This window comes from Callorhinchus milii, unplaced genomic scaffold, assembly GCF_018977255.1.
Source record: "Callorhinchus milii isolate IMCB2004 unplaced genomic scaffold, IMCB_Cmil_1.0 Scaffold4, whole genome shotgun sequence".
Taxonomy (NCBI): Eukaryota; Metazoa; Chordata; class Chondrichthyes; order Chimaeriformes; family Callorhinchidae; genus Callorhinchus; species Callorhinchus milii.
Window position 1 is genome coordinate 20309016 of NW_024704745.1, and position 19639 is coordinate 20328654.

Sequence of the window (19639 nt, forward strand, 5' to 3'; positions counted from 1 at the left end):
AGGCACATTGTACAGATCCAGCCCAGACTGTTGGCATGAAAATATTCTGTGCTATTTGTCTGAGTCGTCCTCCCGACATGAAAGGCACTATATAAATGTAATTTGTTGTTGTTGAGCCCTGTGTGAAAGGCATTTGGCCAGTCTCCACCCAGTTGCCAATGGATGAGACTCGCACGCACAAAATCATCCCTAATTTAGTGCTAAAAGTTAATTCAGAGACTGTAAGGACAGTTGGGTTAGGGTTGGAGAAACAGCTGCTGTTCTGAGGGTATGAAGATGCTGTTTTTCTGGAATAGCAATGAGTGTTTGTGCAATGGTACAATCCAGCAGTCTGTTGTTATACTGCCTGCTCACCACTATGGAGAGAAGAATGACAGAGGTCAGTGCTCGTTCATTGAATGGAATTTAATGGCTTCCTGCACTTGTATTTTCCATAGAATGAAAAGAGTTGATATAACTGTTACTTTTTTCAGTAGAAGTATAGAAAGGTGGCCAAACTTTGAAACAAAGTAAAAATAAAAGCTACTGACTGCAGTTATATTGGCAACTGATGCAAAGTGGAATTGATGCTAATTCCTTCTCTTGGAGGTAAACTTCTTTGATCAGATCTGGTAGTAATATACTGTATTGCATCTTTAGCATTAACACAAATCTCAGGTTGACCAAATATTTAGTGAAATATCAGTGTTTTGGATGCACTAAGATAGAATAGTATAATGCATCCAAAATAGTATAATGCGGTATAGTGTAACGCTCCCTATAGAATATAGGCAGCGTTACGCTATACTGATCATTCCTATAGCTGATCTTGTGTCCTCAATGCTAACATTGGAAATGTTTCCATCCCTCAGCGATGAACCCACAAAAATTCACTAATAAACTATAAATAAAAATAAAGCAAATGTGTCACATGCTTCAGAATGACAGTGTAAATGACTGGTCAGAGTGGGATGAGTGAAGTATTTCAAGGTGATGACCAAAAACAAAACAATATAATAATTCTTCCATTTGATACAACATTTCATCTTGTCATTGAAATGCCTCAAAGTGCTTCACAGAATATACTATAAAGTGGTGTGACAGTGTTTATGTTGTGGTCAAAGAGAATGTTTTTAAGAGGGTTTTGAACACAGGGAGAGAAGGTGCAAAATGAAGGGGATTATGAGCAAGCGTTGCAAGAAGCATGGGAATAGTGGCTGACAGCTGATGATGGGACAAAGGAAGTGAGGAAGGAGCAGTGGACTAAAAACAGCAAAGTGGAAGATATGGGAAGGAGAATAAGGCTGGAGGAGATTACAGCACAAATCTATCCTCCTTGGCAGGGAGGTAAGCGGGGTGTTCTTGAATCTTAGCTGGCTCGTGGTTAACAGTAGTTTTGGAGTCCTGTAGCTCAGTGGTTAGAACACTCGCTTCACAAGTGAGTGTCCTGGGTTCGATTCCTGGCATGGCAAAATGTTGGGCAAGTTTCCTTACTCCGCACGCCTCTGTTTAGCTAGCAGTAAGAAGCAACCCGGTTGTTAGTCAATTGGCGGATCGCTTTTCTGGAGGTAATAATTCCTTAACAAAAAAGGGGTCACTCAATCCACGACTGTTTGTGGGACACTACTGTACTCAAATGGCTGCCACGTTTCACCCACAAAATATACAGTCAATTCACTTTACAGTATATTCTGTGAAGCGCTTGGACATTTCTTGAAGACGTGATAAGGCTCAATATCAAATGCAAGGATTATTATTATAAATATGCCAAGCAATAAATTATTGGAATTGAGTCAATCCGCTGGACAGACTTGGTAGTCTATGGCCTGAACTAGATGGGCTCGCAGTACTCCAGTGCATCGCTGCTGACAGAGCAGCCAACCCAACTAATTGGCAGGACTTGGAGTGGCAGACCAGTAACTAGGAGCAGGGATTCTTCCCATTCGGCTGGTTCTTGTTAACCATGTAAGTCAAGGCCCGAGAACAGTGTAGCCAACCCATGGCCCCCGGGCCAAAAGTGGCACATGGGGCATCAAGAAGTGGCTCACCGAATATTCACACTAATCTAGCTAAGTTTGTGTTTAATCAATATTTTATTTCTGGTAGCTGCTGAGTAGCGATATTTATGGTGTTGCCATACATCAAGATATATTCAATCAAGAAAAATGTATTTGGTTGCCTGACCAAAAAATGGTTGACCACCTTTGCTCTAGAGTGGTCCTAGCTAGACAAACAACAGGAAGCTTGCCAGACAGCACTGGGATCTAGGCAGTATTAGCTGGTTAAACTCCATCAGTATAGCAATGCACGCTCTGAGGTGCTCAAGGCTTGCCTCTCGTTAACCTATTCCTAACATTTTCCAAAAATAGGTAGCAAGGTGTGTCCCTCCAGGGAGAGTATGCATTTCATTCAAGGCAGAGGGAAATATCTATGTGTAGGTGACGTATGTATGGAAATCTGTTTGGTTTGAATACTTTTTCACAGAGTGATAATGGATTTCTGCATATGCCCAATACCTGGCTGAGCAAAATAAGTCAAGAACCTGAAAGGGTTTAAAAGTCAGGGTGAAGATCTTGCAGTTGATCTGCTAGGATACTGGGAGACAGTGGAGGCTATGGGAAATGGGGGTATTATCGTGTTTTGCTTGTAAAATCAATTACATTTTAAGCGCATTCATTTTCAGATAGGCTCAGGTCACAGGAAGCTTCTCATGTCACTCTGCACTTTAATACAAATCTGTGCTGAACAGACAGTAACAGACTGAAAAACAGAACAATATAATATTATTATAACAAACTTTTCCAATAAACTTGCCAATGTCTTAGCTTGAAGGAAAGAAAAATCCTAAAGCGCATTGCTGTACTGTGTATGATCTCAATTCCTAATTGTATCATGTAATATACAACAAAAAATAACAAGACTACATTTGTAAAGTGCCTTTCACGTTGGATGTCCCAAGGCACTGGATGCCTTACCTAATACATCTTCTGCATATTTGCCTATTAAATGACCCTTAAGAAACAATTGACCTGATATTGCGCTATGACGATTCGTGGGAAAGACCATTCCTGATCGATCACCGGAGCTGTCATCACTAGAAAAATGTTAGATGTTCAGATTTTTAATCAAACAGTGCCTGGCCATTTTGCAAACTGATTTAAACAAGTGGGAACAAGCTTACTTGTAGGCATCTTAAAACGGGTTCCATTGAATAACTTTTTGGAAAAGTATTTTAAGAACAACTGTTCGTGGGACACTGCTGTGTGCAATTGGCTGCTGCGTTTCACCCACAAAATAGTCAATTCACTTTACAATATATTCTGTGAAGCGCTTTGAGACGTCTCACCGACGTGTCAAGGCGCCATATCAAATGCAAGGATTCTTGTTATTTTAAAACCCCAACATGAAGCTCACTGAAAACGAATGAGTCTTTGACCAATCTGCCTGCCAGTTCATCTCCCCTACCTACAACCACTTGCAACAAGATTGCATGACAATAAGTTGGTATGAACTCCTTCCAATGCAGGGGTGGTGGTGTGAGGGGGGAATGGTTCTTTCAATTTAAAAAGCAGGCATTTCATTTCTCTCGAAAACAAATCACCGATTGTGCAGTAAATGTGGAGTCCTGTAGCTCAGTGGTTAGAGCACTCGTTTGCAAGCGAGAGATCTGAGTTCAATTCCAGGCAGAGGGCGAAACCTTGGGCAAGTTTCCTTACTCCACACAGAGCCTAATAAATAATCCCTCCAAAAAACCCAAAACAATAATAAATTGGTCATTTTCAATCTACGACTGTTTGTGGGGCATTGCTGTGCGCAATTGGCTGCCGCGTTCGCCCGCAAACATAACAGTCAATTCGCTTTACAGTGTGTTCTGTGAAGCGCTTTGGGACGTCCTCCCGACGTGAAAAGCGCTATATCAAATGCAAGGATTATTATTATTATTGCAGTGGCAATATGAGTGCTCTCGATCTCCTGAAAAGTGTTGCCTCGGCCAAAAGTGGAAGGGCGGTGGAGCTGCTGGATGTGTGTTGTGTGTAATTGGCGGTGCAGCCCCACGAGGGTTAACGTGTGTGTGTGTGTGTGTTGTGTGTGTGTGAGGCGCTGGGAGAGGTCCCAGGGCTGTGGCTGCAGCCTGTGCCTCCCCCTCCCCTCCCTCTGACTCCCCGGCAGCTCACTTTCCTTCACTCTTCAGCTCAGCCCCTCGCACGGTCCTCTCTCCCTCCCTCTCTCCCTCCGGCTGTCAGTTTCCCACCCGCAGCTCTCAGTTCTCTTCCAACTCAGAGACCGCCGTCTCCCCTTCTCTCGGGCGAGGATGATGTGAGCTGAGCGGCTGTGCGCGATGTGAGGAGGAGAAAGAGGAGGAGGAGGAGGAGGAGGAGGTGGTGGAGGTGGAGGTGGCGGACGGGGGGTTGTTTGGTGCAGGTCCTGGAGCTTCCCACTCGCAAAAAGCGCCTTCTTTCAACATGTCCACGCAGGGCTTGTACCAGGGCGGCGGCGGCGGGGGCGGGGGGGGGGCGGGGGGTGGGATGGCTCAACACGGTCTTCTCCTGCTCCTCTCCATCCTCCAAGACCGTTTCCAAAAGGAAGCTGCGGCAAACCAGGAGCCTGGATTCGGCCATCGGCAGGAACTTCGGGGCTGATGGGGACCTGGCGGCGGACGACACGGACGAGCTGGGACACCCCTGCAGCCGTCCCCAGTACCTCAGCGTGACCAGCCCTTCCTCTCCCCTGAGCTCGGCTGAGTGTCTGGCTGGGTCCCGGGGAGGCAGGTACAGGCAGTCCTCCCCGGGCAGCGGTGCCTCCAGCCCCAACACCCCTCTGGACAAGTGCCTCGGCTCCTCCAGCTTCTCTTTCGACTACGAGCCCAGAAGCGGGAAGAGGAACCCGGCCTGGGACCTGCCCTTCCTGCCCAGGAACCCCCCCCAGAACCCGGGCAGCAACGCGCTCTTCTCCCCCAGAAAGTGGCTCCAGAGGAAAGCCCAGCAGCCCAGCAGCGAGTCCTACATCGTCTGGAGGTCGGAGGTAGGAGTTTGGTGGGATTGATTGGGTTGCGAATCAAAGCCGTCAGCTCTCTCTCTCTCTCTCACTCACTCACTCACTCACACACACACACCTGATGCTTAGCGCTCTTAAGTAGCGTCGGAGCCAAAGACCACCACCGTCGTCGTAAAGCAATCACCATTGCGGGTGAAGCTGCCCCCCACTTGCCTTGGTTTCACTTGGGGGAGGGGGGGGGGTCTCATTCTTGCCTCTGATGGTTTGAGCGATAAGGGGTACCAGTTGGAGGTAAGTGCAGGAATGTCCCATTCCCTTCGGCGTGACAGAGGTTCCCGTCCCACCCACTGCACTGTCGCTGATCCAACCTGTGTGCAGGGAGATGGAGGGCAGGGACTCGACTGATGGGCGAACGGACGTGGCTGACAAGTGCAACTGCTGCCTCGGTACTCCCGGCGCACCACATCCAGTGCTTCAAACGGATTTGTAACTCGTCTCACTCTCTCTTGTTAATTTGTTAATTTCGTGTGGAAATTGTTTTCCGGAGGTAAGAACAAGAGAAGTGACTTGAAGGGACTTGAAGGTGACTTGAAGTCAGGAAGCTCATTAATAATAATAATAATAATAATAATAATAATAATCCTTGCATTTGATATAGCGCTTTTCACGTCGGGAGGACGTCCCAAAGCGCTTCACAGAACACACTGTAAAGTGAATTGACTGTATATTTGTGGGCGAACGCGGCAGCCAATTGCGCACAGCAATGTCCCACAAACAGTCGTGGATTGAAAATGACCAATTTAATTATTGTTTTGGTTTTTGGAGGGATTATTATTAGGCGTGTGGAGTAAGGAAACTTGCCCAAGGTTTCGCCCTGACTGGAATTGAACTCAGGTCTCTCGCTTGCAAAGCGAGTGCTCTAACCACTGAGCTACAGGACTCCACATTAATAATAATAATAATAATAATAGCAATAGTATTTACGTTTGGTAGAGCGCCTTTCTCATGGGTAGGATGTCCCAAAGTGCTTCACAGGATATACTGTAATGTGTAGTGACTGCCAGTTTTGTGGGCAGATGCGGCAGCCAATTTGACAAAGCAGTGTCCCACAATCAGTCAGGAAGTGAATGACAATTTTTTTTACTGAAGGGATTGTGCACCAGGACACTGGGAGAAACTCCCATCTCTTTTTGAATAGCGACTAAGGATTTTTAACGTCCATCTGAACAGGCAGACGTTTTAACGTCTCGTCCAAATGACGGCACCTCCAACAGTGCACCACAAGCCCAGCACTGCATTAGAGTGTCACATTTGACTATGTGAGTTCCAAGGTCCGATGTGGAGCTGGAACCCACGACCTTCTAATCAGGGGCGAGAATGCTACCAAGTGAGCAAACATTCATCCAGGGTATTGGCAACTTTGACACTTCTACTTGTCTGTATCTATGTGGGGATGGAGGTCTTAATAACTACAACAACAACACACGTCGGGAGGACATCCCAAGGTACCATTTGTCTCTTCGGGTGGACGTTAAAGATCCCATGGCTCTAGTTGAAAAGAGAAAGGAGTTTTTCCTAGTGTCCTGGCCAACAATCCCCCAAATAAAATTGTTTTGTTTTCATGACTTGGGACATTGCTGTCTGCATATTGGGCTGCTGCGTTCACCCACAATGTATGCACAGTCACTCCACTTCACAGAAAGTCCTATGAAACGCTTTGAGACATTTGCCCACAATGTGAAAGACTCTATACCAACTACAAGAATGATTATTATTATATCATCTGATGTTGCAAAACTTATCAGTCTGGCTTAATTGGTAATATTCTTGCCTGTGAGTCAGAAGGTGATGGAATAAAGTGAATACAATAGCAAACTTTAGCTCATAGACTAAGATGACACTAATGTCATTCATTTCACCCACAAAATACAGTCAATTCACTTTACAGTACATTCAGTGAAGCACTTTGAGACATCTTGAAGATGTGATAAGGCATTATATCAAACGCCAGGATTATTATTTCATGGCTATTTGTGGGACATTGCTGTGTGCATAGCAATTGTAGGCTGCTATGTTTGCCTACAAAATACACTATCACTGCACTCTACAGCAAATCCTGTGAAGAGCCTGGAAACAATTTGAAAACATGATATCAAATGCAAGCATTATTATTATAAGCTTTTGAATACAAGATACAAGAATAATGCAGCTTTTTTGTCCTGCTTCTATATAGGTTAAGTAGAAAGATCCATGTCCTATGTTTGAGATTTTAAGCTTGTTCTTATCAAGGTATGTTGGAGGCAGATCTTAAAGAAAAAGATCCTTTTTTTTTGGTGCAACGCATAACATTTAAAGATTTTACACAGTTAAATAAGTTGGCTGTTTTTGAGTGTAAAGTTTACTGATCACTAAAATATATGCCTCACACTTTCATGAATGATTGATGGCTATTTTTAGACTTGAAAGAACAGCAAAATGCAAAACATCTGACGTCAAAAAGTGTTGCAGCTGGAGTTGTCGTATTGCCTGTTTGGCGATTGTGCTTTTCTCTGAAATCTCTGAATGTTTGTATTACAGAAGACACTGACTTATTGTAGGTTTATGGGAACGTACAATATTGGTAATGGGAATTTGTTTGTTATTGAGTGTTGTTAGTAAATAGCACTGAAGCACTCCAGCTACTAGTTTATACAGTGCTGGGAATGGATGCTATTTATTACCTAAATTGTGACAGAACCTCTGTTCATTGAAACCTTCATACACTTGTTTAAAGCTTTGCTTTTCCCCACAGCTTGAAGTTGACATTTCAATAAATATAAAATTGAACAGTACTTGCCATAATAGGAAACCTTGGCAAAACACATTTATATCCTATTTTGCTTCAAAGATATTAATAATTCTAAAATCAACAGACAGTCAGGAGATATCTGTGGTTTGGCTCCTATCCTGCCACATAGGTCAAGATAGCAATGCAGAAATCCAACCTTTGCCTGATGCTGGTGACAAATACAATAAGGCTGAAAAGTCCAAAGTGTTGACAAGAGTTTAGATCCTTATTGTAGAAGTGGAAAGTACAGCCATTACATTCATGCACTGCCACAGGCTGCCAACACTAGCTTTATTTGTTAGGAACAATGATTTACCTCTAAAGGTTTCTTCGCTTCTGAAGGTGCTAACCCTTACTAAGGTAAAGTTCCAGTGATAGCCTCTGAACTCTTGCCAAGTGATGCGAGCCTGGACAGTGAGAGCCAGCTGCCTTTGATTATGGACATATAATTCCAATCCTCTCTTCACTTGTTATCCGTATTTGCAACAACAACACATATAGTGCTCTTCACGTGGGGAAGCATCTTTGAGTGCTTACTTAAATAATAAAATAAATTGTACATGAACCAATTATGCGTGGTATACTTACCATAGGATGTTGAATAAGAACAAGAAGTGGAATGATCATGGTGCTAAATAAAAATCCACAGTGGGGAAAAATGTCACTTAACTAGGAATTAGTTTGCCTTCTTTTACACTGAGGATGGAACTGAGCTGAATCTGATTCCCATTGAAAACTTATTCTGACAACTAACAATCACCACACTTTTAGAATCTGCTTTGTGAGGAGCATGTGGTGTTTTTGTGGCTATTTGGGTGAATTTAATTGGAAGCACTCCGGTGTCCAAATGAGAGTAAAATACTATTATTTATACCACATCCTGTACTCCTTTTAATACTCTTATACTCTGATACAGTTTAAGAACTTTGAATGGAAAATGTTTAGTTGTTACATAGCCAATCACAACAACCTACTCTTTAATAATGTTAAATAAATAAGCCACTAAACCCCCAAACAAGCGCTCATCCACAGCTTCGAGGCTGTTTGCGAGAAGTCGCTGTGTGCAAATTACTGCCGTGTTCGGCTACACACACAATAAAACAGTCACTGCACTTCACAGTAAATCCTGTGAAGTGCTTTGGGATATCTTTGGTTAAGACTTCTTTTGCTCACAAAACACACAATCACTCCAGTATATACTGTGAAATGCTTTCAGACGTCTCCAAGACTTGATGAGGTGCTATATCAAATGCAAGGAATATTATTTTTATTGTTATCAAATGTCCACATGCCTAATAATAATCCCTCTAAAAAAACACAAGAATAAATTGGTAATTTGCAATCCACGACTGTTTGTGGGACACTGCTGTGCGCAATTGGCTGCCGCGTTTCGCCCACAAATATACGGTCAATTCACTTTACAGCATATTCTGTGAAGTGCTTTGAGACGTCTAGAAGACGTGAAAAGCGCTATATCAAATGCAAGGATTATTATTAGTATTATTATAATCAGGCTAACAAAATGGACAATGGAAACCACGTTGCTAAACTGCTTGGAATAATTTATCCACCATAGTTTGGTAAAGTATGGATATAAACTCTGTCTCTTTGTTTCAATTGAAACTTCAGCTCCAGCTCCTCATTTTGTCTTAAATGTCATATTTGTTCTTGGTGAGCACATTTACAGTTGTTTAACACCACTGGTTGTGTACAAGCCAAGCACAGTTCACACAGGCCATGTCCTTCTGGGCCTGCTCAAGGGAACCAAAATCTAAATGGCCTAATGAAACGTTAATCACTTGACTCTTGTTCCAGTTTCCATGTACAATCCACACCTTTTAGAGATAACTTTGTCTTAAAAATTAGGTGTGCATATTATACATGGAGGCCAATTGTACACCAATCAATTTGGTCATATTACGTGATTGTGCATTACCTTCAATTGTTTATTGTTGGTTTACTCTATTTATGTTGTATTTTAGACCATCTAGTACTGGGGAAATTGCTGAATTCAGCCTTAAATGTGAAGTCAGTTTTTTTTTGCTTGTTAAAAGAACTAATAGGAAACACGCTTGAAAATTAAGGCTGTATTTAAGAATTTAAATTAAATTATTTAAAATAAAGTATACAAGTATTTAAATTCTGGACACTCTAAAATGCTACACAAATGCAGTCAAACCTGTTCAAGTAACCAGCTCCATTTAGCAACCAGCCTGGAACAGTCCAAACAGATTTTGCATAATAAATAATTTCTATTCAGCATCCACCTGTCTAACGCAACCAGTGGCCACACTTTGTTAGCCTGCTTATACTCTGTGCCTTTGTACCGACCCTCTTTTCGGTGGCCAGTTCTGGCTACTCTTTGCCTCTTCCTCCCCTCCTCCATGTGCACAGGTGTGTCTGGTGAAGCGCGTATGAGAGGAGAGAAACACTGTGTGTGTGTGTGAGAGTGCCTCTCTCTCCTCTGTATGCTCAGACGCAACTGGTGAAGTGTTTGTATGTGAGAAGAGGAAGGCACTGAGCATGAATGAGGGTGCCTCTTTACCCTCTGTGTGTGCAGGCATGTCTGAATCTTCTCATTACAATATGCGAAAGCCCCCCCCAAAAACTGATTTGTGGACATTCACATAAAACTTAAAAATTGCACTATATTAAAATTAATTTGATTTATGGGTTTATATGTGCAGTGTATTTTTTTCTATACACTTATACATCGCTGTGAGGTTACTATAATATGACTGCAGCTCTTTATTGCTGTCCAGTCAAGACTTTTGTGTCCTGTGGGTTGATCCCTGCAAATCTGTTTCACTTTGTCACAGAGCAGTTTGTGTTTAGTTTTACAGAGACAAAGTGCTCTGCATACACATCTTGTATTATTTTCAGATAAATATTTCATTGTACCATTATACTGCAATGTTCAGGGCAGTTAATCTTTTAATTCCATCATTAGAAATGAACATTAGTGGAGTGGGTGAACCACTGTCATTTCATCTGTGGGCTTCATCTGATGCTTTGTATGTCAGCCTATTTCAGTGGTAGGACTCTGACCTCTGAATCAGAAGGTTGTGGGTTCAATCTCCAAGCTTGGACATGAACTCACATAGTCTATGCTGACACTCCAAAGCAGTGCTCAGGATATGTTGTGTTACATTGTCAGAGGTGCTGTACTTCAGATGAGATATTAAACTGAGCTTTGATCTGCAGGTTCAATTGGAATTCACAGGTCTCGTGGGCCTATTTGAAAAGGGAACAGAGTTTCTCCCGATGTCCTGGCCAAGAATCCCCCAAATAAAATTGATCATATGATTCATGGCTGTTTGTGGGACATTGCTGTGTGCAATTGGACTGCCACATTTGCTTTACAAATACACAATCACTCTACTTTAAAGTAAATCCTATGAAGCACTTTGGGATGGTCTCCTGATGTTAAAGGTACTCTTCCAAGTGAAAGGATTATTATTATTAAGCTTCTTGAAAGTGACATAGTATTGACTGCAATAGAGCAAATCCCAATGGACAGAAGTACACAGCATGAAAGTGCCCTTAAAGTTGGTACAATTGACATTGATTTAACAATCTCATTCAAAAAAGATAAACAGGTGTTGAGATAGAGAAATTAAACATATGTGTGCAATAGAAATTGGACATAGGATGAGGCAGTTGATTATTTGTTAAAACAATATGAAGCACCACTGCATATTGCCCACAAAATACACAGTCAATCAACTTTACAATATATTCTGTGAAGCGCTTTGAGATTTCTCAATGATGTGATAAGGCGCTATATCATATGCAAGGATTATTATTACATTACTATGTGAAATATTAGCACTGAGCATTGAGGTAGCTGGACTTGAATAGGTTAATGCTGCTCAAAAGAGATGTATGTTTTGTCTCCAGCACGGTCATTCTTGAACACAATGAGCATAAATACATCCAAGAAAGAAAAATAAATAAATCACTGCTGTGGAGAATCGTTCAGTTAAAAGCCCTGAAAGAGTTATTTTGAGTATTTAGCTATTTTCTTTGATGTGATTACTCACCATCACTCCCACACTAGTCAGGGAAGTGTGTTCCAGATTACAATCTATTTTGGTCTATGTTTGAGAATTCACATGTGGGTATTGGTCAAATATTAGTATTTGAACTTTCATCTGTGGTTATTGTCATAAAAACAAATGATGTATGAAAATTTGCATTTCAACATTTCTCTCTACATTGAATTAAGACTCTTTAACTGTGCACCTTTAAATGATAGTTTAATTGAAGTGCTTTAAAGATCAATTCAGATCTCAATATGATGCCAATGCTATATTTTAGATTCAATGCTGTTCTTTGGCTTGACAAATCGTCATTAAAAGAGCAAATGTTTATAGCACATCTGTGCATGTGTTCCCACTGATGAATCATAGGGATAGGGCAAAGATTGGAAAACAACTGAGAAACACATCACTGAACCCTGACTAACAGCTGGAGAGGAAAACAACAGGAAAATACTGTTGTGTATCAATCCACACATGTCCCATTTCACTGGGAGAAGAAGGTACCAAAGTTCATCCCCTCTGATATCCCCTAGAGTAACAGAACAAGTTCCTTTGACCTCTCAAAAACATTTCATGTCATGTAAACAACTGAGGCTCTTTTTTCTAAAAATACTGTTGGCCTGGGAATTGATCATTGGAACTTTGAAAAGGTTGCAGAGGAACTACTTTTTACATGATCCAAAGAAAGAAGTTGCATCTTTATAGTGCCTTATCATGTCAAAATGCAATTTCACAGTCACCGCTGCCAAGTATAGTACTATTCTTTGATAATAATAATCCTTACAATTGATATAGCATCACATCATCGAGATATCTCAAAATGCTTCACTGGTCATATGTTAAAGTGATCTCACTGTATGTATTTTGTGGATGAATGTAGCAGACAATTTGCACAAAGCATTTTCCCACAAATAGCCAACTATTTTATTGTCCCAACTTTCCAAGAGATTCCTCTCACTATCTATTTTGGCTAATAACCATCCTTTTCATAGCCCAGAACGTGTCTATGTTCTCTTTTAAACTCTTTCGCTTCCAAGTCTCTGCTAGTTGTTTGTTCCACATGCCTATCACCCTTCTACTATAAGAAATCTTCTGCACTTTCTATTCAGTTTTGTTCTTATTTTGATGCGAAATGGGTATTTCATTGGATAACATTTGCATGCATTTGAAGAGTTTGCAGTGGTTGTTAAGAACTGTATTTGCTACAAACTCAAAAAGAAAACTCCTGTTGTAATAATAATCAAAATAATAATGATTCTTCTATTTGGTATAGTGCCTTTCATGTCACGAAGATGTCTCAAAGCGCTTCATAAGATATGCTATAAAGTGTAGTGACAGTGTTTTGTAGGTGATTGTACAAGCAATTTGTGCACATCAATGTCCTACAATCAGTCATGAAGCGAATAACTAATTTTATAGGTTGGCCAAGAAACCAAGATAAACTCTCTACTCTTATCGATTGGTGCTATGGGGTCTTTAATATCCACCTGGACAAGCAAACAGAGCCTTAGCTTAACATGTCAGCCGAAGGATTGCATCTCCAACAATACAGCACGTCCCCAGCCCTGCATCACATGTCAGGATAGACTATATGGGTTCTAAGTCCCAATGTGAGGCATGTACCCACAACCCTCTGACTCAGAGGCAAGAGTGCTTCCAAACTGAGCCTGGCTGACATGTTCCACTTTTTGGCAAACACAGAAGCTATTGGCACTAGCAAGATCTCATGGTTTATACTGTGTATTTTATGGTGAATTACCACAAAAATCCAATGAAACTGTATGAAAACACTCAGATTTGGTGTTTTGAGCACAAAACAATTTGCCCTGGAGCCTGGATGCTGATACCATCTTGAAGAGGTGCAAATACAATATAAAAGGAAATGGTGTGACATTATTTGGAAACTCTTTAATCAAGGACTTTAAAAAGACTGTTGGGTGTTATCCATGTAAATGTGGAAGTGCACCAAGGGGGAACATTCAGATGGTGAAAAGGAGAGGACTGGTGATAGAGGAATGCTGCATGTGACTGTGCGGGGGTGGGAAGAAAAGCTACTCAGTGCAGTAGCTATAAATCGAGAGCTCTGCTCCTGAATCTCCTTATTCTAGAAACAAGGATGAATTGGTTCAGTCATATACAATTGGCTGAATCTGCGTGGCTGAACTGAAAAATCGTATGCACAGTTGTCACTATGAACTTCTTAATCCACAGAAATGTAGGGTTCTTGGCCTGAGAAACATTGCATGATAATCAACGATAACAACAACAAAAATACATTTGTAAAGCGCCTTTCACGTCGGGAGGATGTCCCAAGGCGCTGGACAGACAGAGTTACGGACCCGAGCTGGGGGTCAGGGTTGGGGAGGGTGGAGGGCAGGGGTCCTGCAGGGACATCGAAAGCATGGTCAAAGAGGAGGGTCTTGAGATATGACTTGAAGGTGGCAAGGGAGGGGATGAGGTGGAGGGACTGCGGGATTCCAGAGGGTGGGGTAAAGTGGTAGAAGGCCCGCCAGCCAATAATGGGGCGAGCGAGGCAGGGGACATGAAGCAGGCTGGAGCCACTGAGCGTAGGGAGCAAGCAGGATGGTTGGGGGTTAAGAGGTCGGAGAAGCAGGGGGGAGCAAGATGTGGAGGGCTTTGAATGTGAGGACCAGGGTCTTGAACTGTATCCTCTGTGTGATGGGAAGCCAGTGGAGTTAGGCAAGGATGGGGGTGATAGAGTTGTAGAGCCTAGTGCAGGAGAGGACACGGGCTGCAGAGTTTTGGATGATCTGCAGCCTATGGAGGGAGGAGTTGGGGAGGCCGACAAACAATGATTTTGCAAAGTCGAGTCTCAGTGTAATGCAAGCATGTATGAGGGTTTTGGTGGCCTGCGGTGTGAGACAGTGGTGGAGCCGGGCAACGTCGCGGGGGTGGGGGAAGGCAGAGCGGGTTACGGCACAGATGTGGGGTAGAAAGGATAGTTGAGAGTAAACAAGACGCCAAGGTTCTGGCTTAACAAGGTGGAGTGTGCAACCATGGATGGTGATGCTGTCAGCGTCTGAGGTGAGGAGGCGCTGATGGGAGCCAATCAGGAGGGCCTCTGTCTTGTTGACATTCAACTGAAGAAAGTTAGCTCTCATCCAGGACTTGAGGTCTGACAGACATTCAGTCAGGACAGCAGTGGCCCTGGAGTCAAGGTTATGTGTTACTTACAGTTATTGGAGTGAAGTTTGTAACATTGCATTACAATCAAACTCAATCAGTTATGAAATGCCACTTGGTTCCATCCATTCCTAAAGAATTGAAAATTAACTATTTTAGTATGTTCGTTTGCTGCTATTTGCCCTTTAAAGATAGTCTCCACTATCTTGGATGTTGATGGAGCAACTTAATGTTCAATTCCTTAAGGCAGCATGTGATTGTGGCTACAAATGATTGAATTAAGTTGGCATCCACTGCAAGTACAAACTCAAATCCCAATGACCACGATCAGGGAACAGCAAGAGAGCACAGAAATCTTGGGTAGAACATTTTAGCTCAGGTCCTGGGTGTGGAGGAGGAGGGGATAATTATCACATCAAATATGTTATGAAATGTCGCAAATTTGACCCCATATACATCAAGGGCCCTTTGCAGTTCAGTATTTTTGAGTGACGGGAAATGGGAAATGGGAATAGATAGTTCTGTTTGTACTTGCAGTGGTTTTAATATCAGAAGGCAGAGTTCCACACATGCATGTTAATAATAATGTTATGTTAATGCATGCATGTTAATAATAATACTTGCATTTGATATAGCCTCTTTGACCGTGCCTTCAGCTCCCCTCTCGACTCTCTACCCTCTCCTCGCTCCCTCCCTTCCCCTCACCCTGACCATTTCCCCCCTGCTCGGGTCCTGACCCAACTGTACAGCGCCTTGGGACGTCCTCCCGACGTGAAAGGCGCTCAATAAATGGAATCTTGTTGTTGTTGTTGTTGTATGACATCAAAACATCTCCAAGCAGAGAATTTAGGTGAACTTGACAGCCACTATATATACAGCAGTGTTCCACAATTGCCTGTGAAGTGAATGACCTTTTTGTCTGGAGGATTGTTGGCCAGGACACTGGGAGAAACTCCCTTTTCTTTTTGATTAGAGGTCATGAGGTCCTTTAATGTCTTGTGGTTAAGAGACAGACAGGACCTGTGACATTACAGACTGTGAGCTCAGAGATGAGTTCCACTTACCAGGCTCCAACTTCCAAGGACAACCAAATCTCTTCTGTTAGGCAAAGTTTAAAGGTGGCACAACCCAAATTCTTTTGAACTGTAAACTAAACTAGAAATCCAAAATAAAAATAGACAGTGCTGGGAATTCCCACACCATCACACCCAAAATATGTTTCTATCTCAGATGCGGATTGACCTGTTGTAAATTTCTAGCATTTCTGTTTTCATTTCGATTTGAAATGTTGGTTTTGTGCTGCCTGTAGTTATGTTTGGCATTGGCGAGGTGTAAACTGAGCCAATACCGAATTATGCAGTTATAACTGGAGCATCATACACATACAGGGTGGTGTATAATAGATATTAAACAGGTCTAAGCCAAATGAAATACTTTTGAATTGACTTTGTTTTTTTTGCCCCCAAATTGTTGATCGGGGAAAACCTTGATGTAACTTTATATTTGCAACTGGGTAAGTAAATGAAAATTGCAGTGTCTTGATGTTATTTTGAGTTGCCCTTTGGCTCTCAAAGTTTATGTGATAGGTAGAGTTGCAGCTAATGCTTTGGCAGTGCATTACATGCATTGATTTCCTAGTGTTGCTGAGGACTGGAAGCTGTCTTGTAGACTTGTGCACATTTCATCTTCAGACAAGATAAAAGTTTCTTTTTTTTTACTCAAAGACGCACCAGTGTCTCCTCTCTTCTTGTGAAACCATCTTCTTTCTACATCACAACCAGCTTCAAGAGTTGAAATGAGGTAAGACAATATGTCTCAATTTAAGCCAGATTGTCAAATTGGATCACTGCAAACAAACTTACCTGTCTTCTTTTTCCAGTCATGTCTCTTTGGAGTTAGTTATGCCCCTAGGAGGCAGCACTTGCCTATCCATGTCCCACACATAGTTTACACATAAACTATAATAATAAATAATAAAATAATAAATAATAATAAAAAAAATGTTTTGTTTACACATAAAACCTATTTTATTGAGCTCAAAAAGGTGCGAGACTGAATGGATCCCAAAGGATTTGGATCCAGAACCTTCTGATCCCAAATCAACCAACTGAGCTAAAAATGTTTACAGCACACATCACTGGGAGTTTACATTGGCATAGACACACGCTAGGTGTGAGTGAACTGCATCACTTTCGCCCAATAGGCACTGAAACATTAGTTTGTCAGTTTGATCAGACTGGGCCAGAGCTGTGATTAGCTTGGTTTCTGGCTAAGATAAGCTCAATGTCTTTTGAAACAGCAGAATTCCTTTTTTTTGGCAAGATATTTGGAGCTGAGCCAGTATGCCTGTTTGCTCCAGATTTCTATGAGAAAACAGTTATTTTAGCATTTCAGTTCTGGCGCAGAGGTTGATAGTCTTGGGTCAATCAAGATTGAAGGGAAATACTGACTATCTTCCACAAGCCATGAAAGTAATCTGTAGGGCACAGAAATATAAAATATTGTAGCAGTGCAGGGCATGTCATTCAAAAAAACCCACAAAATATACAGCTGGCTTCTAATATTTGCATAACCATTGGGGGAAGGGATAGGCTGCATCTCGAATGTTATTTCTAAAACTGTGAGGAACATCTCTTTGCAACTAACAAAAGTCAACTGACCCAACAAAAAGTGCCAGAAACATAAGGAAAAAATTAAAAGTCCACATAAAAGGAATACTCCAGGGAAATCTTGTAAGTATTTTTATTTGTGAGCTTTACTTTATGAACCGCAAGTTAAAAACTAACACAATTATTCGTGATGGGGTTTGGAGGTGGGGGGCGGGGTGGGGGGGGTGTGAGGGGATGATGTCTTTGATTCTGCAACCATATTTCAAGTGCTATTGCACTCCAAACTGATGCGGGATGACTTGGGAACACTAACTGCCAAGTCCAGCGCTTTGAGAGCACGGAGCCGTAGTAAAAATTTATTGGGAGAATTGTATTTTCATCTTATGAAAGGAAAGAGTGCTGCTGTGGGGAGATGTAAGTGACAGAGTAAAAGTTTGTTGTGCTCAGATAATCAGTTCAGCATTTGGCATAAGCAGGGATGAATCTCTAGTCCTGTGGCATCACATCTTATTTCTGAGCTGATGCTCTCATGCACTGGGCAATAAAAGTAATTTTCTTTTTGCTCAACTGGGTGTCTGACACATGCGGAAACTCATCACTATGCTTAAGAGTATCCAAACCAGACTGATCGTGAGAGTTCCACATATGCATGCCACTCACACATGGACATTTCTTTTGTGTCTGGAATGAAGAATGCACTTTCTCCTGGGAAAACTTACCCTGCTTACCCAGTTTTGGAGAGTATTAGATGCAAGTTGGCGAAAGCCAATTTTGGAGACTCCAGAGTGTTTGCTGGGGTAGTGCTGGAGTTTAGCCAGCTAAAACTACATAGCCACATAGTCACCTAGCAGTCAGTTCAGCCCCTAACCACAGTCACTAACTTTACAGTATATCTTGTAAAGCACTATGACATGAAAGCCACTATGCCAAATGTACCCTTACATTTGGCAGAGCACCTTTCACATCAAGCGTCCTCTTGACGTGAAGGACGCTTTACCAAATGTAAGGATTATTATTTATCATCTATTAGAGGATAATGTTTCAATGCTATTAGTTTACTTGTCCTGAAGACAATGCTAGTCTATAGTTCCACAACTTTCTTCCAATAACTTACCAATTTCTAATTCTTCACACTGACCAGCCTTGACCTCACCTGATGTCCAAGCACTTTCCTATACATATGCTTGAGTGTGTGTGGTGGGTGGGGTGAGGGTTGGGGGTTAGATCACAAGATAGCAATTGGGATTGAAGAGTTAACAGGGGTTGAGTGGGAAGAGCCCCTGCCTGCATTAACCTGTGATAGTTAACACAATGTACTTTGGAATTTCCTCCCTTATAATTCAGAAACTGACTGTCATATCTAGAATTTACAGTGACACCAGGTTACCAAAATGATGAATTAAGTCACTGCATTTATGCACTTCATTGGAGTCTTCTTTTTATTGTGTGGATATATTTTCTGCTGTAGTAACAGTCTCTCTGATTTAAACTTGGCAATGTCGAGATCTAAAATAGCTCCTGTTTAATAATTTAGGGTGACCGGAGCCCCTCATGATCTTGGGCTACAAGTGCTTTTGCTGTCTACTAAACTTATATGAGCAGGTAATCCTATCAGTGAATAAATTACATTTCTGCCTCTGTTTACAGGTAAGCTAAAGTCAGTATTCTCCCAGAGTGAACTAAAATTGCAGATCACACATGAAAGCTTCAAATGCTGCCTGAGTTCTCTCTGTTTTTTCGACTCCAATGGGAGGAGAGGGTACTGAGCACCTGGCAATAGGAGAGCCTGGTAGAATGTTATGTGATAGCTGGAATTATGCCAGCAGTGGATTTGATTAGCCTTTTCTGTTCTTTCCTTTATACGTTTCCATGTATTTTTATGTTTCTATGTATCTGTGTGAGGCTGCGTACACTAAGTACTCCATTCTTACCGAGGTCAGTTGTATTCCAGTGTCCCAGTGGATCGAGTTTAAGATCTTTGTCCTTGTCTCATCTGATCCTAATTAAGCAATCTTCTGCAGCCTGTACCCTCCGTTCTTTTG

The 19639-nt window shown here is 42.0% G+C and overlaps 1 protein-coding gene across 1 annotated transcript in view; it reads left to right on the forward strand.

The window, feature by feature from the left end:
- The first annotated feature begins 4752 nt into the window (after positions 1-4752).
- The window catches only part of LOC103177515 (rho GTPase-activating protein 6), a 301249-nt gene continuing 286362 nt past the window's right edge, over positions 4753-19639 (forward strand). The window contains exon 1 of the mRNA XM_042334731.1: positions 4753-5001. The gene's annotated coding sequence lies outside the window, so the exon portion shown is untranslated. The remainder of the gene's footprint in view (positions 5002-19639) is intronic.